The sequence below is a fragment of the Herpailurus yagouaroundi genome, unplaced genomic scaffold (genome assembly GCF_014898765.1).
Source record: "Herpailurus yagouaroundi ecotype Mexico unplaced genomic scaffold, PumYag 198, whole genome shotgun sequence".
NCBI lineage: Eukaryota > Metazoa > Chordata > Mammalia > Carnivora > Felidae > Herpailurus > Herpailurus yagouaroundi.
This window is the reverse complement of record NW_024412429.1, coordinates 12928864-12954119: the sequence shown is the minus strand read 5'-3', so window position 1 is coordinate 12954119 and position 25256 is coordinate 12928864. Positions and strand designations below refer to the sequence as shown.

The following is a 25256-nucleotide window of genomic DNA, read 5'->3' as shown; positions in this document are numbered from 1 at the left end:
CTGATGTGAGTGAAGCCTCCTCCTGCAGGCTGAGAGGAGAGAGTATGAAGCATTCAGGCAGGACTGTGATAGACTTGATGGGTTTTCACTTTGTCTTTTCTTGCTAAAAGTTGTGTGTACCTTCGGCATGTGATTCTGGGGCATATTTTGTTGATATGATTGGTTGAATAGGAGGAGGGTTATGTGGTGGTAAATTGCTTTAACAAGGGTTAGTATAGATAGGCCTTGGTCCAAAAAGTGGCTACAGGTGTTGCTGTGGGGGGTGAGGGTAGGGAGTTGTGAAGAAATCTTAGATAGCTTTTTAGTGAAAATCTGCATATTAAAGATAAGTTACTTAAAATTTATTCTTGGAGCGCCTGGGTGGCTTTGTTGGTTAAGCATCTGACTCTTGATTTTGGCTCAGGTCCTGATCCCAGGGTCGGGGAATCAAGCCCCACATCAGGCTTGCGCTGACAGTGTGGATCCTGCTTGGGATTCTCTCTCTCAACATAAATTAAAAAAAAAAAAAATCATTAAAAAAATAATAAAGCAAGTGTTTAATTATTTGAATAGCAATCCGATTTTCCATATTAGCTGTTAATTCCTCAGAAGTGCGGATAGTGCCTTATTTACCTGTTTATTCCTGGCGGTGCTTACACGTAGTGCCACGAATATTGACTGATAAATTAATAAATGGAAATGGCGAAAAGGAAATATAGAAACTTTAAATTCTAGTTTTTCAGAGTTAAATAGAAATGTCTTCATTTTTTCTAATCCATTACTCTTACTTAAGCAGTAAAATATTTCTTGAACTCTACATTTAATCTGTGTGTATATTCTGTGCAAAACCCAGCTAACTCACTAATCCTCAGCTGTTTTTCTTATGCTTGTTGAAAAAGAAAGAATATGAGCAAGATGAGAGAGGCTTTATTTCCCCACAGTTGGAATAAAATTTGGCTTGATTATTCATCAGTTAAAAGTATCATTTCAAGGGGTGCCTGGGTGGCTCAGTCGGTTGAGCGTCCGACTTCGGCTCAGGTCATGATCTCACCGTTCGTGGGTTCGAGCCCCATGTTGGGCTCTGTGCTCAGCGCTCAAAGCCCGAAGCCTGCTTTGGAGTCTGTGTCTCCCCTTCTCTGCCCCTCTCCCGCTCACACTCTGTCTTTCTCTCTGTCTCTCTCTCTCTCAAGAAAAGTAAACATTAAAATTTTTTTTTAAAAAACGAAAGTATCATTTTGAGCTCTTTCTTCATTTTCTGCAGTGGAAAGTTATGGAAATGAAATTTCAAAGAAATTATTTCAGCCTACAAGAATCAGAAATATTCCTGTTAGCTTTTTAAAACTCATGCTTTCCTTTGAACTCATGTACATTATTTCAGTCATACTTGTAGGTGCATGTCTGTTATGTAATAAAGCATTATATATAATGTGAGGGCTGTCTTTGAGGTCAAGTATTATTTGACATTTTTTCACATGTAGGTAAAATTCACCCATTGAAAATTTAATAAACTTAATAAACCTATCTACAATTAATTTTATTTCTGATAACCTTTGAGACTTAAAAGGAAAACAACCACAGCTTTACGTCTTATTTTGAAAACGAGAAAGCAAAATATTCATGAGAAAATGGGCCATATATTATTTGACAACCGAAAGTTTCAAAGCATTTGAGAATTTTAAATATATAATTATTGTTTTACAATTGGTACCTTTGGTAATCTTTTGTGCATATATATTAGAAGTATTTCCAAAAAGATTTTTTTTTTTAATTTTCAGAACAGCTTTGATACCATGATACTTTATTCTTGCTGTTACCAGCAGGATGAATTTTTTAAATGAAAGTCCTTCCAGTTCTTTTCATTCTTTTTGTTAAAGTTCTTTCCATCCTATGATATTATATATGTGGACTATTTTAATTGGAATATTTAATACTAGTAGAGGAAGGAATTTTTTTCAGTTAAAGATTTTTTAAAGGTGGGGCACCTGGGTGGCTCAGTCGGTCAACCGTCCCACCTCTGCTCAGTTTGTAGGTTCAAGCCCCATGTCGGCTCTGTGCTGACAGCTCAGCCTGGAGGCTGCTTCAGATTCTGTGTCCCCCTCCTTCTCTGCCCTTCCCCCACTCACGCCCTGTCTCTGCCTCTCAAAAATAAAATAAACATTAAAAAAGATTTTTTAAAGGTTCCAAAAGAATAGATTTTTTTTCACTTAAATTCAAATTAGTTACCATATAGTGTACTTTTGGTTTCAGGAGTAGAATTTAGTGATTCATCACTTACATATAAGAGCCAGTGCTCATCCCAACAAGTGCCGTCCTTAATGCCCATCACCCATTTAGCCCATCCCCCCCCCACCTCCTTTCCAGCATCCCTCAGTTCTCTGTATCTAATAGTTTCTTATGGTTTGCCTCCATCTCTGTTTTTATCTTATTTTATATAATCCATATTTTAGATATTCTTCGTTCCTCTGAAAATTCACTTACGGAGAAAATTGCACTTGGGGGTTCTACATTTATACCAGTAGAGGTCGCTGTGCGCCTATGAAAGGAAACCCAGTGTTTCCTGATGGGGAGCTGGTTATCTGTCCTAGAACTAGTATTCATCATTGGTATTTCTGGGAATTCTTCCCCCACCTTAACAAAGTGGCCTGCCCGTCATCATCTAAGAAATAGTCACTTGCTATTTTTCCACGTAGTGGGAACATATCCTAATGTTTAGTAGTGTCATGGCACATCTTCCCATAGTATACTTAGGTGCATCAGCTAAAGCACCAGAAATTTTGTTTTCACACACAAAAAATCATAGCCTCTCAGTGTTTGAAGGAACTTTAATATTCATTAGATTCAGCAGCTATTATTCTAACATTTAAGTTGCTAATCCAAAATAGTCCCAAAGGAATTCTTTTCAGTACAGTCCTCTGCTAGTTAATAGTATGGAGTTTGACTTGTTGAAACTGCTTATCCGTTTGCATCATGGTGTCCACCTTTCATAGTGTTTCATTCTCTGAGTGCATCAACAAAAAATTTCATAGGAGAATATTGCTTTATGACGTTACTGCTGTAGATGTATCTACTAGTAATAACAGAGGGGTGTTCAAGAACTAAACAAATATATTTGTTTGTTGTAAAACTGTAATGGCGCCCTGACCAGAGAGTCGAAGCAAATTTGTAAGCTTTAAACTATCCTTGTCAATGTGATCCAAGTTAGTGTTCAGGTGATTGTAAAGGTGATAAGGAACGTTGTGAAAGAAGCAAGCAGTTGGGAGGCAAGGAACACTTCTACAGACCACTGTGATTGAGCCTTAATTTACAGAAAGAGAATATTGCCCTTGATGCCTTTACACAGTCCTCCAGTGCTAGCTTCCTAGTCCTCGCTGCTCAGTGTAGACTGCAGTGCTAACAACACGGATCCTGGAGGGAGATTGCCTGGATTTGAGTCCTGGTTCTGCCACTTCCTGGTTCTGAGGTTGGCTTACAGTTATCTCCTCTGTACCTCAGTTTCCTCATCTGTAAAATCGGGTTGCTGATAGCATCTGCAGTATGCAGTAATTAAGTTACTAGATGTGAAAGTACTTAGAATAGTACCTAGAATGTAATAAAAACTCAAGCTGCTATTGTTACACACACTCCTTTTTCTAGAACCCATGCTGGGATATGGTAGCTGAAGTCCTAGACTGTTCTGTTCCTGACGGCTCTCTGAGGATCAAAATAGTGTATTCTGTGTTTTCTCTAGCCCTCAATTAATGACATCTGTATCAAGAAACCAGCTAGGTATATCACTTTTAATGATCTGACCTTTCTTCATTTTTTTTCTTTAAAGTTGTTCTCATGTTAATTCAATGAGTTTTCCTTCTTTTGATCTAATATTTTGCTCTGGAATCTTTCCTGTGGAATATATAATCATATTTCTGTTGCTGTTTTTAATTACTCATATTGACACTTTTTTTTACATTTAAATAAATGCCCTAGTTTCAGTGAAAATCACAAGACATGAGTTTTTTTTCCTTAACAGAATTTCTCTGTAACATTTAAATTTGTTACAACATTTCATATCAGAAATTTATTAGATAATTTATAAGGCATTTGCATTCAACCCACTTAAAAAATTTTAAACAACAACAAAATTAAAACCCGGCCATTTATATAAAAGATCTATTAACTCTCAAATTCTATAAATAAAAATGTATTACCCACATACCAATTCGGAGTGAGAGAAAACAGCATTTGGCACATCAATGTATAGACACATTTTTATAGGTATGATCTTGGTCTTGAAATGTGAGACCAGTAAATATTTTAAAATTTCATTTTCATTACATACTTTCAAGATCTGTGCCCCTAAGCAATTACCCACATAGTCATTGCCTCTTGGTAGGTGAGATAAGTCAATTATATTAAGACATTTGGTTCCAGCTTGCCCCAATTTATTACAGATACATGAACTTGGAGGAGGGATTATTACCCAAATGGGTTGTCTCATAAACATTTGGCATTTTTTTAGGGGGCGGAGGGTTGGAGAGATTCCCTAAAATAGACAAAAGGCCATTAACTAGAATGTCTTCTGCATTAAGAGGCATGTACTTCTTAGGAGAAGTGTGTTAAATACAATGTTTACTCAGCTATTTCCTGAAAGAATACGCCTTATTAATACCCCTATATCCCACCCACAGTTTTATTTTATTTATTATTTTTTATTTTTTTTTCAGTATATGAAATTTATTGTCAAATTGATTTCCATACAACACCCAGTGCTCATCCCAACAGGTGCCGTCCTCAATACCCATCACCCACCCTCCCCTCCCTCCCACCCCCCATCAACCCTCAGTTTGTTCTCAGTTTTTAAGAGTCTCTTATGCTTTGGCTCTCTCCCACTCTAACCTCCCACCCACAGTTTTAAACTAGTCATGTACGTGAACATCCCTTTCCTGTACACACACACACACACACACACACACACAAAATATCCTGCTCTATAGAACATCACATAGTACAGTATGATGCTGGCTATTTCTTCTATGTAACTGTACTTTAGCTGTTCTGTAAGTCAGCATCAGAGAAGGAGGCAGGCCTTCTTTCTGTACATTTCTCCCAGTTATATTAGCATCTGTTATGAGTGGTGAATTCAGAACGTTGAAGTAATTCAGTTTATCCAGATGGCCCAATGGCTGGGAGACAGAGGAAACGTTTGCTGGACTATATTACGATCTTTTTCTTAAGTTTCAGTTCCAGGGTTTTGTTTTTATGTGATACAATTACCATTAACTTTCAGTGTTTTCTATGTATTTTACAAGTTTAATAAGACTTGGAGTTAAAACATCAGTTTCCTAACTGATTTTAGTTTTTCAGAGTGACATTGTAATCAGAACATGTCAATAATCCTGTGATGGATGTTTAGGAAAAAGCCAGGGATACTAGTTAGATCATTTTTCAGTATTTTTTTTTTCATTATACCCTCTCCCTTCTGCCCAGATGTATATATTTCATGTAAAACTTTAGCTGAAGAGTTTTGTTTTAGGGGTATCTGGGAGGCTCAGTCAGTTAAGTGTCTGACTTCAGCCCAGCTCATGATTTCACAGTTCTTGGGTTTGAGCCCCGTGTCAGGCTCTGTGCTGACAGCTCAGAGCCTGGAGCCTGCTTCAGATTCTGTGTCTCCCTCTCTCTCTACCCGTCTCTTGTTTGCTCGCTCTCTCTCAAACAAATAAACATTAGAGAGTTTTATTTTAAGTTAGGGCATCGCGGGGGGGGGGGTGCCTGGATGGCTCAGTCAGGTAAGCCTCCAACTCTTGATTTCAGCTCAAATCATGATCTCAAGGTTTATAAGTTCAAGCCCCACATCAGGCTCCATGCTGACAGTGCAGAGCCTGCTTGGGATTTGCTCACTCTCTCTCAAAATAAATAAATAGACTTAATAATAATAAAATAAATTAGGGCATTAGGATAATGTATAGGTGAAGAACATAACTGTGACATTGGGCAAGTTACTTCATTGCTCTGTTTCTTCTTCTGACATTGGGCAAGTCCCTAGTCATGTGACATCAGGCACGTTATTCAGTTCCTCTGTTTAAGAGGACTTAGAACTTAATTGTGCAACATGACATTTAGAATAAGACTAGCACATGGTAGCTATTATTATTTTCATTATTATCTTGATTCTAGAAAGAAGGGTGTTTGGACTACAGACATCAGGAGTACCAGGTTGTACTTGTTGTTAATATTCACTGTTAAGATAAAGTGTCCCCAAAATACAGAGAGAAATGGAATGGCGAGGTGTCTTTAAAGTCTCTCTTTTTAGCAGGACTTGACTCTCAGAAAAGCACACATTTTACAAGATATGTGCAGTGTATGGTAATGTACTAGCTATAAAGCCAATGAAAGCTACAGTCTCTGCAATCTTATTTATTTATTTGAGTGTAGCTGACACACAATGTTACATTAGCTTCAGGTGTGTAATTTAGTGATTTGACAAGTTTCTACATTATGCTACATTCACCGCAAGTTTAGCTACCATCTGCACCCCCCCCCCCATTACATGGCTATTATAATATTGTATTCCTTATGCTCTCTTGTCTTCACCCATTCCGCCCATCCCCCACCCCCTTTCCGAAACTCTTCTGCCATCTTGTTTATTATTGTACGTAAACATGTAGGAAAGTATAGAGGAACAAGGCAACCATTCAAGAAATAATGCTGCAGCCAAGACTGGAGCCGTAGCAGTAAGTGTTTATTACGGCTCACAGTTCATGCATTCTCGGTCTGTCTGAAAAGACAGAGGTAGAGACAAGTCTGTGGAGGAAATAGAAGGTGCTTTGTGCAGAGGGAAGCCACAGGGGCCTTCAGAGAACTGCCTCTAGTGACGTGGGTGACTGGGGAGTAATAATGCACCGAACCAGCTCCCCAGCAGCCACACACAACCTGGAGTGTGATGCTTCATGCTCAGGTGCTGCAGGTGACAAGCCGCTGTGATGCCTCTGACCAGCTCCATGGGACTGCATGCTCCTTTAGCGTGGTCGAATCTGTCTTGCACGATGAAATAGGAGGAATAGCAGGCTGTGAGGCTGTCTGGAGGTACAAATTCTGTCTGAGAGTCTTGAAAAAATTGGCCTTGGGACTTAGCAACGTTTGTGGGTCATCGATCAAGAAAAATTAGAGCAGGAAGGCACTTGACAGATTAGATGATCCATGAATAAGAGCTCCAATATGTCAAACTGGGGAGGAGAGGGGAATTTGAAAAGCTATGTTTAATGTGCTTTGTTCCGTAATACACAATAAAACTTTTTAAATTGCAGTATAATTGACATACAATATCCTGTTAGTTTCAGGTGTACATAGTGATTATCTATCTTCAAGATTATGAAATGATCCCCACAGTAAGTGTAGTTACCATCTGTCACCATACAGTTATTATGTTATTGACTATATTCCTTGTGCTGTCCAGTACATCCCCGTGATTTACTTATCTTATTTTTTCTTTCCTTTTTTTCATTTAAATTTTAGTTAACATACATTGCAATACTGGTTTCAGGAGGAGAATTCAGTGATGCATCACCTACAAACAACACCCAGTGCTCATCACAAGTGCCCTCCTTAGTACCCATCACCCATCTAGCCCATCCCCCCCCCCCACCTACCTCCATCAACCCATAGTTCGTTCTCTGTCATTAAGAGCCTCTTGTGGTTTGTTTCCCTCTCTTCTCTTCCCTACTCCTTCCCATATGTTCATCTGTTTTGTTTCTTAAATTCCACATATGAGTGAAATCATATAGTATTTGTCTTTGACTGACTTTTTTCACTTAGCATAATATATCACATTGCAAATGGCATCCACACCATTGCAGGTGGCAAGATTTCATCCTTTTTGATGGATGAGTAATACTCCATTTAATACACACACACACACACACACACACACACACACACACCCACCACATCTTCTTTGTCCATTCATCAGTTCTCTATGGGCTCTCTCCATAGTTTGCCTATTGTTGATAATGCTGCTATAAACATTGGGGTGCACACACCCCTTCGAATTTGAGTTTTGTATCCTTTGGGTAAATAACTAATAGTGCATTTGCTGGGTAGTAGGATAGGTCTAATTTTACTTTCTTGAGGAGCCTCCATACTGTTGTCCAGAGTGGCTGCACCAGTTTGCATTCTCACCAACAGTGCAAGCAGGTTCCCCTCTCTCCGCATCGCCACCAATACTTGTTGTCTCTTATGTTGTTAATGTTAGCCATCCTGACAGGTGTGAAAGTGGTTTCTCATCATGGTTTTGATTTGTATTTCCCTGATGATGAATGATGTTGAGCATCTTTTCATTTGTCCACTGGCCATCTGGACGTCTTCTTTGGAAAAGTGTTTATTCATGTCTTCTGCCCATTTCTTAACTGGGTTATTTGTTTTTTGGGTGTTGAGTTTATAGATTTTGAATACTATGATTTATTTTATAACTGGAATTTATACCTCTTAATCCCCTTCAACCTGTTTTGCCCGCCCCCTAACCCTGCCCCCTCTGATAACCAACAATTTGTTTCCTGTGTCATTAAGTCTGTTTCCATTTTGTTTTGTTTTGTTTGTTTATTAGATTCCACATATAAATGAAATCATATGGTATTTATTTTTCTCTGACTTACTTCACTTAGCACAAGACCCTCTAGGTCCATCCATGTTGTCGCAAATGGTAAGATTTCTTTTCTTTTTTTTTCTAAGTAGGCTCCATGCCTACCACGGGGCTCCAACTCATGACCCTGAGATCAAGAGTCACATGCTCTACCAACTGAGCCAGCCAGTGCCCCAGATTTCTTGTTTTTCCTGTGGCTAAGTAATATTCCATCATATGTATATACCACATCTTCTCTATCCATTCACTTATCGATGGACCCTTAGGTTGCCAAATTAAAACTTTTTCATATCCTCTTGGTAGAGGGAAGATAATATGGAATCTTATTATATGCAAAGGATTATAGTAAGAACAGGTTAACTGCAGTTGCTGGGTGATGACCACCCATCTCTCTGCCTTGGTTGCCTCATCTGTAAAGTGGGAGTGCACAGACCAGCAGCTGTTTAGAATGAGTATCAGGTGACATCATGGTAAAAATTCCTCGGAAGTTTGGAGAAGCTTAAAAAAAACTTTTGTAAGTGAATAGTGCTGTTTGTTGCACTTCTAGAAACCACATTCTCAGTCTCTGGGAATTAAGGATAAAACAGAATTTCCTCAGGCCGCCTTTAAGTGAACTAGGTAAAGAGAAAAGAGGCAGTAGAATTGGAGTTACCAGCTTCTACAAATAAAAATATCAGACATCTGGTTGAATTCGAATTTCAGATAAACAGTGATTTTTTAGGGTAAGTATATCTGAAATTCAAACTCAACTGGGCATCCTGTATTTTACGTGCATCTGTAATTAATGAGAAATCTAGAATCACAGTAGAGCCAAGACATTGGCTGATGGCTTGATGTCCTAGAATGTGTAGGGGTTTCACCAGTGGCCTTGGTCTCCATGAACTACTGTAGGTAACCTGGAAATGATGTCTCGCTCTCCTGTCTCCTTCCTCCTCATCCTCAGAATTGGGGAGTGTTGGCATTATTGAGCATTGTGTGGCCATCACTGTAATTATAGAATAATAGTAATGATTATTCTGTATTGACCACCTGCTATACTAGACCCTTTACGCAAATTACTTACCTGTGAGGATAGGCAAAATTATTTCACTTCACAGATGAAACACACGCTCTAGCCCAAGTTACACAGCTAATTTGGATAAAAGGTGGGCTTTCACTCCAGGGTGTGTGATGATAAATCCTCTGTTCCTAACATCCACTCTGCATGTTTTGGATGTAGGTGACTTGTAGCCAACTCGGTGACAGAGAATTGCTGAGAGCTTCCTTCCTTCTCTGTGATGTGAACCTCTCTTCAGAACCCTGGGCTGCGTGTTCAGATGCCAAGCTCGGTCATTCTTCTTTTCAGATTTAGCTTTTGTTCACTTTGTTTGCCTAAAATAATGTTTTATCTTCCTAATTAAAATAGTGCGCTGTGATCCCTTCAGAAATCTTTAGGTCCCCTCCTCACATCTGTAGATTTTCAGCATGGGATGAATGAGCTCATGTCCGCCTTCCATGTGACAAGTTGGAGAAAGACGTACAGGGGCCTACAGAAGCTGCTCTGTGCCCAGCACTGATCTATTCGCCACACACAGCTTTAAAAAAATTTTTTTTTAAGGTTTATTTATTTTTGAGACAGAGAGAGACAGAGCATGAACGGGGGAGGGTCAGAGAGAGAGGGACACACAGAATCGGAAACAGGCTCCAGGCTCTGAGCAGTCAGCACAGAGCCCGACGTGGGGCTCGAACTCATGGACCGCGAGATCGTGACCTGAGCCGAAGTCGGACACCTAACTGACTGAGCCACCCAGGCGCCCCATACACACACAGCTTTTAAAATGAGCTACATCGAGAAAGAATGGAATCCATTGTTGAAAAATATTTTATCAACCAAATTATGTGGGAAGTTATTTTTATTTTCTTTCAGCTCTATCACCACCACCTTCTCCATCTGATTTCACTTCTGCTGTGTTCTTAGCTGCAGAGATTTTAGAAAGATGACAGTTGGTTGACTATGAAATGTAGGATCTATTTTTATTCCAGATCATCGATTGAAGTTTGACAGACATAAAGCAATGGCATGTTCTATTCAATTATAAGATTAGTACCTACCCAGTGAGTTCTGCTAGTCTAGACAATGTTCTGGTTCTCTAGTAATTAAAGATCACATTTTGGCCAATTGACTTTGCAGGGAGATTTTAGTTATAGGAATTTAAAATTCACACGCACCCAACCAGCTTCCTCTGTGTATGCCCGCTTCTCCCCAATTTATCTCTTCACCCACTTGAAAGCTTCTGAGAGCTTATGTGTGTGCCATGTCCTGCAAAAGCTTGTCTTTGTCATCTTTCTCATTTTTGTAAGCTGTATTTGACAGGTGCATGTGACATTTGGGAAACTGTTTTCAAAGTTGCATTTGGATTTTAGTAGCCAATTTAAATATATGAGAAAGCCACATCTTTTTACAATTTGAAGCTGAAGGCGTTTTGCATTCAGTATCTTTTAAGTAAGGAATAAAGTGAATGAACAACGACGAAACAGTCCCAGTTTTAAGTATCTTTCAATAACATTTTGGACTAAGGAGCATAGGAGATACTCAAACTCAATACAATCAGTTCAGCACAATCCATCCTGCAGTATAAACTGATACCGTTAACTATTTACAGCTGTACATTTGAATTCGCTAACTTTTGAGACCTGGCTAAGATAGATATTTGATATCAGTTTTGCAGAACCCATTTATATGTGGGTTCTTATGTAGAATTAAGTAATAATAAATCATTCAAGACTGAAATGATCAGGAGACAGAGTTTGCAGATTAATGGTAGTAGGGCACGTGTGGAAATTCCTTCTCATGCTAATGTCAGTAATGATCATGCATCTGGCTATCGATGCCCTTGAGCCAATTTTAAGATATCACTAGCATGCAACTTTTTATCTCTGGTGCTTAGCAATGTGCCAGACCATGCCTAGTTCTCAGTAAGTATTTGTTGGATGAAAATTAAATGTCCTGGTTGGAGTGTGTTCATATTTATTATATTTAACAGAGAAATAAAAAGATCTTTGCTTCATTTCATTTTACATGCTCTCCTTATTGTTAAGGAATGTGGGAACAGAAAATTTGAGGTTCTAAAATATTTCAATGAACAACAAAAATAACAGTTTAGAAATATTAATAAAATCCTTTATAAAAGGCTTTTTCTCAAAAAGCACATAAACACACCTACCTCTTCATACATGGAAAACAAGTATGACAGAATCTCTAGGTACTTTTATATGATATAATGATAAATATTGTCCCCAGAAGTCAGAACTTCCTATCATTAAAAATTTGCTCTTAATTTTTTTTTAACATTTATTCATTTTTGAGAGACAGAGCATGAGCGGGGAAGGGGCAGAGAGAGAGGGAGACACAGAATCTCTCCAGGCAGGCTCCAGGTTCCGAGCTGTCAGCACAGAGCCCGACACGGGGCTCGAACTCACGAACTGTGAGATGATGTCCCAAGCTGAAGTCGGATGTTCAACCGACTGAGCCACCCAGGCGCCCCAAAAATTTGCTCTTATAAGCAGGAGTTATAAAATAGCATTGGCTCTGTATTCAAACTTCCCTTGAGGTGTTATTGAATACCGTAGCAGTTAACATCTCTGTTCTGGGGCACATACTGTAAGTTCCCTCCTGTGCCCAGTGGCATAACAATAGAACTTTGTTCATCCAAATAAATACTAGATACAAATTATCCAGCAAAGTCATCCCTTATATTCTGCTTGTTTCACTATAGTTTTCCAGTAGGAGAAATCCCACTTTTATAATTGAAATCAGTGAGGAAAAAAAAAGTAAATGAAAACTTGAGGTTTTGCTAGAATTTATTCCCTCAGGTAAGAGTCCTGCCTGTAGAGCCACTGTGACTGACTGAAAGAATAGACCCACTGAGTATGAAAAGAGAAACATTTTGGAAAATGTGTTGCTACTCCAAGTTTTATATAGTAGCTAACAATGTTGAGTCTCCTTCTCCTGACTTTTTAATCTTCCTGTTAATTTAACTCCAATGAGGGTACTATACAGGGAACTTTTTGGCTAAAAGGGTCTGGCCTAGGAATCTTTCCTGGTTACTGAGAAAAGTATAAAGTTATACTGGGGGAAGAGGGAATCTTGTAATTTAATTCTCTAAAAACTATGCTTCCAACCAATGCAAATTGTTTTATTTTTTTTTTAATATTTATTTTGAGAGACCGTAAGAAAGAGAGAGCACATGAGCAGGGGAGAGGCAGAGAGAGAGAGAGAGAGAGAGAGAGAGAGAATCCCAAGCAGGCTCTGCACTGTCAGTGTGGAGCTCAGCACGGGGCTCAGTCTCACGAACCATGAGATCATTACCTGAGCCGAAATCAACAGTTGACTGCCTAACCAGCTGAGCCACCTAGGTGCCCCTGTTTTATTTTTAAGCCATCTTGTAGTAGTACCCTTAGAACTGCCAGTCTTGCTACCTTTAACATTTGTGCCTCTGGTGGGATAATCTGAAATAGAACAGGCCACCGCTGTGCCCTCGACCCATTTAACTTGTCCTCGAAATTGCACCAGTCTTCTCTGTTTTCGGTCCAGGATGCGTAGTCAGAATTCACTTTGGCTAAGCTGAGATTCTTTATCACCCTACTTAAAATGAGCATAACCGTATGTCCCCGTTTGCCCCAGAGATCCCTAGTTTATGTCTCTTGTCTCAGTGTGATTATTAATAGTGCTTCTTTTCGATCTTGAAATGTCCTTCCATGGACAAGAAATTATATGGTCCTCATACTTTTAACTGTGAAATCAGATGCATGTAATGTAATAGTCACAAGTCATACAACAACACACGGAGTTTGAGTGACTTAGAAGGGAGAATGGAAGTTGTCAGAATTTGGCCGGTTAATCTACCAGCTGTGAAGGGGAAGGCAGAAATAGCAACTTGCTGATGTGTTTGAGGAAGATTGATGGCACAGAGCTGAAGCCCTGGAATGACTTTTAGCCTTGAGTTAGACATTTGTCTCAGATTTTTGTTGAGTGCCTACCATATGCCGGGTGCCACGGGGAGCAGTGGTGATACAGCAGTGAATGTGAGAGACCTGGCCGTGTCCTCAAAGAGCTGGCAGGAATTATCCAGTCTGGCTCCATCCAACCCACATGAACAGGTCACTATAAAACTTTACTTAGTAAACCAAAGATGTTGGCGTATGTTCAGACTGCGTGAATATGTGCAGACTCTGAACATGTTCTCATAGTCTCTAGTCTCATAGTCTAACGTTGCTACTTTATGGGATCGTAAACTCAGGGTAGTGTTTCTGTGTGAGGAACCACCTGTAAGAGCTTGTGCCCCACTAAATCGGTTATGCATCTGGAGTGGCTGATACCTGCCGTGCTAGTATCGTAGCACTTCCTGTCGAGAGACATCAGAATGTCTGTTGTGATACACCTGAGAACTAAACAAACTGGTCATTTAGTTCCCAAACCACTCAAATCGTCCAGTGCTTATAAGAAATCCTGACTGGGGCACCTGGGTGGCTCAGTCGATTGAGCGTCCGAATTGGGCTCAGGTCACGATCTCACGGTTTCTAGGTTCGAGCCCTGCATCAGGCTCTGGGCTGACAGCTCAGAGCCTGGAGCCTGCTCCAGATTCTGTGTCTCCCTCTCTCTCTGTCCCTCCCCTGCTCACGCTCTGTCTTTCTCTTTCTCTACAAAATAAATGAACATTAAAAAATTTTAAAAAAAGAAATCCTTACTGATTTAGAATTACTTATCCATGATCTCCCATTGTTCTGAAACACAGCCAGTAAAAACCAGGAAGTGGGTACCGGAGGCTCCTGAGCAGCCAGAGCAGTTGTGACAAGGCCTGTTTTGGAGGAACACACAGGATCGGGAGGGCTAAGCCAAGCACGACAGCTTTGGGCAGGCCAGGCCATGGCCAGGGCAGCTAGTCAAGATGGATGTGGTCAAGCAAGCAGGCCCAGGGTCTTATTGTAGGGGGCATCAAGCCATCTGGGAGTTAATGGAGAGAACGTATGCGTTCAAAGGCGTTTTGAAGGACAAGGACGAGGGTCCAGCTTACTCCTGGTCTACATGAACGCGGACAAGTCTCTTATGAAACCCACGTATGGACCGTAGAATGGATTCAGGTTGATACCAGACACCGCTCTAAGATTCTTAGCCATCTGGTTTTCTAGTGCGAGGTTAGTACGGAGATGAAGCTGATGAGCTGTCCTGAGCGAGACAGTCCGGCAACGAGGCTGGCATCTAGTGTGGGCGGGAGACAGCAGCAGGCAGTAACTGGTGGTAGCATCACATTGTGAGCAACAATAGAAGTCTCGTAACGAAGAGCAAAACCCAGCCAGAGGCCTTGCATTTTGCCGTGTCCAAATATGCCGCTGAACTGGGCTTACATTCCGCGTGCAGATTTGTAGTCCCGACAAAATTATCTTATGTGGAAGATCCCATTTCTCAACATTGTAGACAACTGAGATTTAATGTTTATTGTAGACAAGGAGTCGTCTGTTTTCTTTCCAAGTTAGTTCACACAACCACAAATCCATATTTAACTCTGAAGCCTCTATTTCTTTCTTTTTTTTTTTTTTTTTCTGGTTGATTTTCAAGGGACCAGTTTTTTAATTTTAGGTGTAAGAGGGATGTTGGCTATGGCCTTGACTTTTTCTTGCATGTGTAGAACATTGAGTCCCATCATTCTTCCTCTCAACACCAAATGGCTTTCTGGATGTGCACTGCTTAGTTGTGTTTTCCATTTGAAAACACTTTGAAGTTCTTCCAGTGTAATTAAGAAAGTTTATTTTTGTTGAATGAAAACAGTAGCAACAACTCTGTTTTACTTGAAACTAAGTGCAAAGATGGCGTCCTGTAAAACAGGAGGTATTAGGTCCTGTTAAAAGCACATGAGCCTTTGAGGTTGATCTCATTGAAATCCAGTGTCTCCCACAGAACATCGTTGAGATGGCAGGGAAGGCACCTGAATTGTCTATGCCCAGATTCCCTCATGTAGAACAGGGATTCCACGAACAGTACCTTCCTCAGAGAGCCATTTGGGGATTGCGTGAAATCATGTATGTGTAGTTTTAGCACGGTGCCTTGTATGTACTTGAGTACTCATGACTATTATTTTATTCAGATTTTTTTTTTCAAAGGCTCCTACATGCTATAGATTTAGATCTCTTTAAATAACGTTTCAGGAGCCACTTTTTCTCCCTGTTCACAGTGTGTCTGCCCCAATCCCCCACCTCATTGTCAAGCCACAAGCTGGCCCTGATTTGAGGGAGGACAGGAGGTAGAGAATCACTCTCTGATGCCCTTGGGCATGAGGGTTCTGGCCCATAAGGAAAAGCCATGGAATATTCGAGAGAGATCAGTGGATGACAGGGACAGGTACATTCCACATTACCTGTTAAAGGAAAGGAGCTTAGTTTTTACTTTGAAAGATGAAAAAATACCATAGCAAACTTTAATTTTCCCTAAAAGTTCACTTCTGACCTTCAGTAACCCTATGAGGAAACAATCACTTTTTCCCCCGTAGGTCTTACACTGCTCTAGACTACAATTCTTTGGGTAGACATTTCATTTTTCGTTTTATGTCAGCCTTATAGTTTGTTTGATTCTGTTGTATGCTTTCCTATCTGAGGAGCAAGCACAAGGCATCTTATATATATCGGATTTGATGGTTCTTCAGGAATCTAAATGGGAAATGGATGTGGGTCGTGTCCTGACTTGTTTCCAAAGTCAGCTCTTAGGATCCCCATTACTCTCCAGCACAGCTGACCAGCGTCCCCTTAGCAGGGAGAACACTTGGCAGTAAGCAGTTTATGAAAGACACTTTTTTGGAAAGCCCTGAACATTCCTTATACTCCCCAAGGAAACTTTATTTAAAATTACCACTCTTTATTATACTTAGCTAAAAATATTCATCCCATATCATGCTAAGTGCTCAATTAGGTTGAATATTTACACATACATTAAAACTTAGCAGTGGCTGTATTTACAAAGTGTAAGGGAGCACTAAGTAAATGTACTGCTCCCTTTACTGGAAGCACCACTTGACCGTGGAAAGGAAGAGTGGTAGGATTGTACAGGTTTGTGTTTGGGGTGGGAAATTTTCTCTTTTCTTTCTTTCTCTCTCTTCCTTCCTTCTTTCCTTCCTTCCTTCCTTCCTTCCTTCCTTCACTTCTTTCTTTCTTTCTTTCTTTCTTTCTTTCTTTCTTTCTCTTTCCTTCTCTTTCTTTTTCTTTCTTTCTTTCTTTCTTTCTTTTTCTTCCTTCCTTCACTTCTTTCTTTCTTTCTTTCTTTCTTTCTTTCTTTCTTTCTCTTTCCTTCCTTTTTCTTTCTTTCTTTCTTTCTCTTTCCTTCTCTCTTTCTTTCTCTTTCTCTCTTTCCCTTTCTTTCTTTCTTTCTTTCTTTCTTTCTTTCTTCTTTCTTTCTTTCTTTCCTTTTCTTCCTTCCTTCCTTCCTTTCTTCATTTCTTTTCTTTCTTTCTTTCTTTCTTTCTTTTCCTTCCTTCCTTCCTTCCTTCCTTCCTTCCTTCCTTCCTTTCTTATGATATTGCACCTTCCTTGTGGAATGCACAGACAGGGCCCAGAGGAACAGGGAGCAAGGTTGGAGATAATGAGAGGGCAGAACAAAGGGCAGGTGATGGTGGGTGAGGTTGGGAGACAGGCTCAGTAACTCCTAGGACTCCAGGGGATGTGGGATCTGGCCGAGAGTGCATAGGTAGATGGGGTGGCCGTCGGGAAGGCTCACTGGTAGAGTGTAAGCACACACTACAATAAAGCCTGGATGGTAGGGGCTTGAAGGATGAGTGGAGCATAGGCTACGATTTGTCTAATGTCAGCTGAAAGTCTTCTCTTTGTATTCTTCTGGAGGGGAATAGTCACTTGGGAGGGAAGGAGGTGGTGAGTTGTCTGTGGGAATTCTTAGTATTCTCTATGCCTGCTTTCCAAATTATACTTTTTAGCTCTGATCGCTCTAGTTTGGGGTAAGCAGGTAATGTATAATTTTCACTGAGTTTCCTAACAACCAAAGGTGGGAAGTGGCATTCTTCTGTAACACGTCACACCCAGGGTCTGGACTTTTCACTGGCAGCTGGGGTACAGTGGAAAGAGCATTGGAAGACTGGGGTTCAGATCTGACCTCTGATACTTACCTTACACCATTATCACACCTGAGCCCACTTCTCATTCATGAAACTGCCTTAACACCTGTCTTCCCCAAATGTGAGGATAAAAAATGTGCAGAGACCTTGTTCTAGAGACAGTCCTAGCGTATGCTCTATAAATGTTCCATTCGCAATGTCACCTGTAATGAGACCATCATCACCAAGGTTTTAGATATTTATTTTATTCATTCATTCATTTATTTATTTTGAGAGAGAGAGAAAGAGAGTAGGGAAAGGGCAGAGAGAGAGAGAGGGAGAAAGAGAATCCCAAGTAGGCTCCATGCTCAGCCCAGAGCCCGATGTGGGGCTTGATCTCGGGAGCATGAGATTGTGACCTGATCCGAATCAAGAGCCAGATGCTTACAGAGGAGCCACCCTGGGCACTCTATCCCAGAGTATTCTAAGTCTTAAGGGCTTAGTAAGAAACCATTCATTCAGCAAATAGCGCCTACCTGCCACATTTTTTAGGCACTTCATTTTTTAGACACTAGTTCTACCACGGTGGCAACATACACATCCCAGCCTGAAGTTCAAAAAAAATGAAATTGACCTAGTGCCCATTCTGTACTGGTGTGGATGGTGTTACACAACAACAAAAAGATTTATAGTTTTTTTTTTTAATTTTTTTTAACGTTTTAATTTATTTTTGAGACAGAGAGAGACAGAGCATGAATGGGGGAGGGGCAGAGAGAGAGGGAGACACAGAATCGAAAGCAGGCTCCAGGCTCTGAGCCATCAGCCCAGAGCCCAACGTGGGGCTCGAACTCACAGACCGTGAGATCATGACCTGAGCTGAAGTCGGATGCTTAACCGACTGAGCCACCCAGGCGCCCCAAGATTTATAGTTTTTAACTGCACATATATGTATGTATACATATACATTTGGCTTCACACAGTAGAAGTTTAACACTCTCAGAGCTATAAAACATCTGACTGTTGGCTGTCCTGGAGGCCAAGGGACCAGTTACCTACAATGTCTCCCCACCCATTCTCCCCTACAGCTTCTGTGCTATCCCTGGTGGTCTGTGTGGGGCCTGCCTGGATCAGCATGTACGGAAACTTCCTGGTTTTTTCTTTCCAAGAGGTTGACGTGCACACTATGTGCCCAATTTCCTCCTTACTTCTCTGCTTGTACTTGTGCTAATTCTAGTGATAACAGCCTTTTGCATATACACACATTCTCTTTATTTGCTTCTGTTCTCTCTTTCCCATCTGAGGAGAGTAAGCACATGCTGGCCTCCCTCCTAGGCATTTCCCCCAGATAATTTTCCGCTGCCTGTGCCTAACACTATGGTGGTTTTATACTTGATAGGGGATTGGATAAGATACTAGTCCCATATCCATAAAGTTTATAAGCTCGTAGAGCTGACAGTTTATAAACCAGGAGCTATAGGACAAGACAGACAGTAAATGCCAGAACATGAGACTTTGTCTACTATTTTTTTTTCAGTTTTCAAATGAAAACAAAAAAAAGCATTAGTATAGATTTTCACATTTTCTGCATTATTATTTGAAATAGTACAGAAAAAGGAAAAGTTGTAACTATTAAGAATGAGCGCATATTGGTAATCAGTTTGGCTTTAGGTCTTGTTTTATTTGTTCACCCGACAGATAATTGAGTGGCCAGGCACTGTGTTGGGTGCTAGAGAAATTAAGTGCCGTCCTCCATTTAGAAGCTCCGAGCGTAATAGTAACAGAAGGCAGGAAAGCATGGAAACCAAATATGTACCCAGTGTGTTGCATGTGACTCCGTGGATCCAGGTCTGGCGGCTAAGAGGAAGTCGTCCGAAAGGCTTCATAAGGAAGGTTAGTCTCCTGCGTTTTGAAGATGGTAGAGGGTGTGATTTTACACAATGAACCCTGTGGGGGTGTGGGGAAACGAGCCTCAGAAAACCAAGTGAACCTCGTTGGGAGGGTGAACGCTTGTAGAGTCTGCTAAGGGAACACACACACACACACACACACACACACACATGCACTCACGGGAAATTGTATAATTTTGAGAAAGGAATGATACAAATATAATGTGATGGCGATTCTAAATGTTTTTCGACTTTATCCGCTAGGGTAGGAAAGATTAAAGGCAGGTCTCGGTTAAACTTTTTTAGGAAGTCGAGACATTTCTTCAAGACGCATTGCTTATTAACCCTAGATATGAAAAATTTATAAAAGGCAAAAACTACGATGCTTCTTCATATAACTGAATCCCAGGAAATCTTGGCTCTGGACCTGAAAATCTTGAAATAAAATGTTTTCTGGAACATTAATTGGAAGACAGCTTGCTATCACCAAATTGTTAGTCTGCGGTAGAAACTCAAAACTGCTAACAGATGCCTCCTACAGATTTTTAAAATATGGAATTATTTCAGCCAGCTACCAAACCATTGATCTTTGTAATTTTTTAAAACTATGAAATATGCATATAAATCTACATAACTGTTCAACTGAGAAAAAGTGTTCCTCTTTGTACTATATACCGTAGACGTCTGATTTCCAAACTGAGATTTGCTCGGATTAGAATTTAGCTATTTAAATTAACTCAGGAGTTTATCTAAAAAACAATTTACATTAAGTTTTTTTAAAAAATAGAGTTTAAATTTTTCGACTTCTTTAGTCATTAATTAACCGTGCAACCTTGGACAGGTTCCTTAGCATGCCTGAGAAATGCCCAGGTTCCTTTAAGACCATGCTTCTAATTTTGGCACTTGAGATTCGTACAACGCACATAATAATCTATAGATGTTGGTGAAATATGTAGGAGAACTCCCCAATTATCACATTCGTTAGTTAACGAATTTACTAAGGCCTATGGGAGTGGGCCCACTCTGTGCCCATCTACGTGAATCATATTTGCTCCCAGGTAGAAGTGAGATAGGGTGAGGGAGGAAAACAGAAGGCCTTTAGTTAGACTCCACTCCTGGACACTGCTCCAGTCAACTCAAAATGGGAGCGCAGGGGGAGACATTAGCTTTTACTCCCCGGTGGCGGAGACAGCGGAGCCCTGAGTTAATACAGACCTGCCACACCCCCCCCTCCCCCCGCCCAATCCAGCTGACCAGGTGCCTCTTTAAAAAAATAAACAAATGTATCTTTCTCCTATTTTTATAATAAAAATGCCAGTCGCGAAGCCCCTTAACTTTGCAAAACTTCCCTTTTGGAATTTTTTTTTTAACTTTTGCTAAATAGTAAAGAGTATCTGTCCCATTGTACAGATAAAATTGTGTCTCAGAACATGCGGATTCTATTTTTATTATTATTTCTATTTTAAAAGTCATGCAAGTAATGCATACTGTAGGAAAAAATATAAGATAGAGATAAGTATGGAAACAATAAACTCACCTAGTCCTAAATTTGGGCATTTTTTTTGTTTGTTTTTTAGAGAGAGAGAGGATGCAAGTGGGCGAGAGGGGCAGAGGGAGAGAGAATCCCAAGCAGGCTCCCCACTCGGCATGGAGCCCAGCACGGGGCTTGATCCCACAACCCTGGGATCACAGCCTGAGCTGAAATCAAGAGTTGGATGTGAAACTGACTGAGCCACTCAGGTGCCCCAAGGCATATTTTTTATTCCTAAAAATAAAGAAGATTTTTATTTGCCATATAGAATCTATGAGTATATAGAGTAAAACTTTGCAAAAATAAGGTTTTCACTACTATTTCACTGAAACTAACATAATCTTATGTCAACTATACCTCAAAAAATATATATAGAGAGAGAGATCACAATAAAAAATGCAGGGGTGCCTGGGTGGCTCAGTCGGTTAAGTGTCCAGCTCTTGATTTCGGCTCAGGTCATGATCTCATGGTTCATGAGATCGAGCCCTGTGTCAGGCTCCACGCTGACGGTGTGAAGCCTGCTTGGGATTCTCTCCCTCCCTCTCTGTCCCTTCGCCCACTCATGCTCTCTCTCTCCCTCTCTCTAAGTAAACACTTAATAAACTAAAACTAAAAATAAAAAATACAGTTGGAAAAAAAGAATGCAATAGTAGCTATAAACATTGGAAAAGCAGTAGTTAAATCATCCTCTTAAAAAAAAAAAGGAAAAGAAAAACTTTTTAGAGAGTATAAGACCATGTAGGTTGGAGGAAACACCTGAGCCCTGGTGTCACCCAGAGCTGTGCTTTTCCTATTTTGCCAGTTGCTCACCAGGTTGCTTTGGGCCACAGGCTTAATCTCTCTGTATCTCTCCACAAAAATGGGGATAATGATGCCTGTTTGTCCTGGGCGCTGATGGGAATCTATGGTAAAGGCACCGCGTAAAGCGAGCGGGTAGCTGTTACCCTAAGTATGTGGCTGTGCGTAATACTGGCATCGAGCACGTGTGGCTGGCCTATTGCTTGAACTGTGACAGTTTTGGGGAGACAGATTTCAAAGGGCTCAGAGATAAATTCAAGGGGTAGGGTTTCAAAAAGGGAAGCGGACACGGGAGGGCTAATGAACTCAATAATGTAATCCAGCTATGATACGCAAAGTGACGCCTAGTCCCGATGAAGGGGAAACAAGATCTTTGTGCAAACGACAGTTCTGGGGAAAGATGCACGGTCCAAGGTGGCCAGGAAAAGTAGGGCAACGCTCTAGGAAGCCAGCCAGGAGGCTACAGGTTGGTTTGAGATGCGGCTTATGTAAAATACTGCAGACGGCACCATGTCTTCTACATGTTGCTCAGGGTGAAAACAGTGAGGAAGGGAGAGTCCCATGGCATGGTGCGGGGGCAGGGGGCAGGGGGCGTTACATTAACAGACAGAACAAACACTCGACATAAGAGGGAAAAATCTAAGGAAGGTCAGACGACAACGAGAAGACCCCCGTTATTCTCACAGCGGCCCAGCCTTGAAAAATTACATCGCTGCGAACCAGAATTTATAGGTTGACCTCAAAATTGCTGCAAAATCCAGAAATTGTGGGAAGCAAGAAAGGATTCCTGTGCTTGGAATTTGCTAGGCGAATGTTTTGATTTTCAAGGAAAGAAGAAGGTAGTTTCTTAGAACTACAGGCCAGTGGATTTGTCATCATTCCCAGCGTGATGCTAAAAAGAGTTGATTGAAAGGTTTGTCAGCTATTAAAAAGGGATTCTGTGTCCCAAAGAACTGGCATAGGTTCACTGAGAAGAATTCCTGCCAGAAGTAAGATTGCGGCTTTTAAATAGGGTGATTTGATTGATCCCTGAAAAATGTTGTAGAGGCTCTGTGTCAGGATGCGAGGAAGGTCTCTAAGAAAGTTGCTAAAGATCTGTTTAGGGAAAGGATGGAGAAATCAGGCCTGGATGGCAGTGCAGCCGACTGGCTCGTCCCCCCCCCCCGCCAAATGCTGGCTAGTGCACCAGTGTCAGCCCTACAGGCGGGACCGTAAGGGTGGCCCCCGATCGCATAGTAGAGCACGGGGTCGGGGGGGGGCCAACCCTCTCTACCTGCCGTTGCCTGACAGTGTGAAGCAGAAGCAAAGCCACAGCCTCGGTCACAGGGAGGAAAGCAAACTCAAATGGATAAAGAAGAAGCACCAAGATGAAATGAGGGGGGCAAGGGACGAGGACAGCCGGGAACAAGGAGTCACAGGCTGGCACGCGGGGCCAGCGTGGACAAGTCTCCAAGAGGAGGTTTCAGTGCTGTGGCAGCGATGTCTACATTCTGAGTGCTCTTGCGGATCTAAAGAGGCAGAAATGGGACACAGATGTCTAACCTCAGCTTTGCCTTCTTCCATTTCCCTACTACTGATTTGAATGAGGAAATGGATAGCCTGCATGCTGATTAAACCTACGGGTTATATGAAGGTGGGAAAGAAAACTAAAATGTTGTGTGAGTTCTGTCCCTGGGTCCAGAGAACTTACTTGTTGCAAGTGTGAGATAAAGCGATGCTGCTTAATAGTAACCCGTGAGGGGGGCGCAGGCTCAGTCGGTGGAGCGTGCGTGTCTTGATCTCGAGGTCATGAGTTGGAGCCCCATGTTGGGCGTAGAGATTACTAAAAAGACAAATAAATAAAACTTAAAGAAAAAAAAAGGTAACCTGTGAGGAAGAGACAGAGTCAGACTCACGTGGCTGTCAGACACCAAGGAGAAGGCTCAGGTGTCTACAGCAGCAGAATCTGGTTCTCACTGAGATGGGTGGTCATCCTTGACCATGCTGGCCGGCTCCACACAGATCACATTCCATCTGAAGGTTCAAATTCATTTCCAGTTTCCATACCTTAAGGGACGTGTTTCAAATGTGTCCCTAGGAGAATGATCCAGATTTGGGGGAGTCTGTATAAGGCAGATGAGGATTCATATACTCACATTAGAGAATATTTGAAGGGTTTTATGACCACTGGCTTAGAATAAGTGAAGTGCGACAGAAAGATTGGACTTATCCTTTGTGACACCAGAGGGCATGGATTCAGGCTTCTTAGCCCTCAAAGGTGTCCCAGAAGAAATGGCAGCCTCAGGAGAGGCCCAGCCCCTAGGGAGGCTCCCTGGACAAAGGCCACTTTCAGGGGTGAGAGACAACCCAGGGATCCAAGTGGGCATTGGCTGAGACATGTAAGCCCCTTTGGACTTGAGATTCTGTGGTTCTGACTCGGTATTCTATATTTCTGTGTGGTTGTGGTTGCTCAAAGCATCACGTGCAAATTCTGAATTGTTGCTATAGAAGATGTGGCTATTTGAGATGGTCTCCTTTTTTTGGGTGTGTGATTCAAGATTAAAAAGTTTAGTAGGAGCACCTGGGTGGCTCAGTCGGTTAAGTGCCCGACTTCAGCTCAGGTCATGATCTCACGGTTCGTGGGTTCGAGCACCTGCGTCGGGCTCTGTGCTGACAGCTCAGAGCCTGGAGCTTGCTTCGGATTCTGTGTCTCCCTCTCTCTCTCTCTCTGTCCCTCCCCTGCTCACACTCTGTCTCTCTCTCAAAAACTAAACATTAAAATTTTTTTTTTAAAAAACTAAAAAGTTTGGGTTATCTTGTAGAAAAAAGGCATCAGTTTCAACCTGGTTCATTCCCTGATTTGATCATTACCCTTCAAGGTCGAACCTGGTTGAAATGAAAGGTAGAAGCAGGTGAAATGAAACTGCAGAATCTAATTTGCATATCGACCCTTCTGGATGCCAGAGAGCAGCACACATTCCTACACGTCAAAGTGAGCTGTGGATTTTTACTTAATTCTTAAAACACAACAACAACGAAGCTTTTCTTTCAGATAGGTAGATTGTTAAGGATAGATATTTTGATATACCTTTATATCTTAAAAAAAGTATTGTTGTGGATCTAAAAGGAAGTCCTTCCTCAGAACTTTGGGTGCTAAGTCATTAACTATAACTGTTAAATGATGGCACACAGTTGACGCCCTGGTAGGGTGCTGAATAAAATGCAGAACACCCAAATCAATTAAATTTCAGATACATAACAAGTGAATTTTAGTGTAAGTTATGTCCCATGCAATATTTGGGACATACTTATACTACAAGTTATTTCTTCAGTGTTTCCATTTGCTGTATTTGGCAACCCTATCCCCTGGTTCCCTGATGCGTATTGATTTGCCAGAGTTT

At 41.2% G+C, this 25256-nt stretch overlaps 1 protein-coding gene across 8 annotated transcripts in view; it reads left to right on the top strand.

Annotated features, from left to right (window-relative positions):
* SCAF8 (SR-related CTD associated factor 8) overlaps window positions 1-25256 on the top strand; it is a 198181-nt gene that overhangs the window by 122224 nt on the left and 50701 nt on the right. For 5 of the 8 annotated variants that reach the window (XM_040448817.1, XM_040448814.1, XM_040448815.1 and 2 more), the window contains one exon: window positions 19357-19450. The exons of 2 other annotated variants lie outside the window; for them this stretch is intronic. The gene's annotated coding sequence lies outside the window, so the exon portion shown is untranslated. Of the gene's footprint in view, window positions 1-19356; window positions 19552-25256 lie in introns of those variants that run through there. One more of the 8 variants, XR_005782614.1, reaches the window with a different exon arrangement.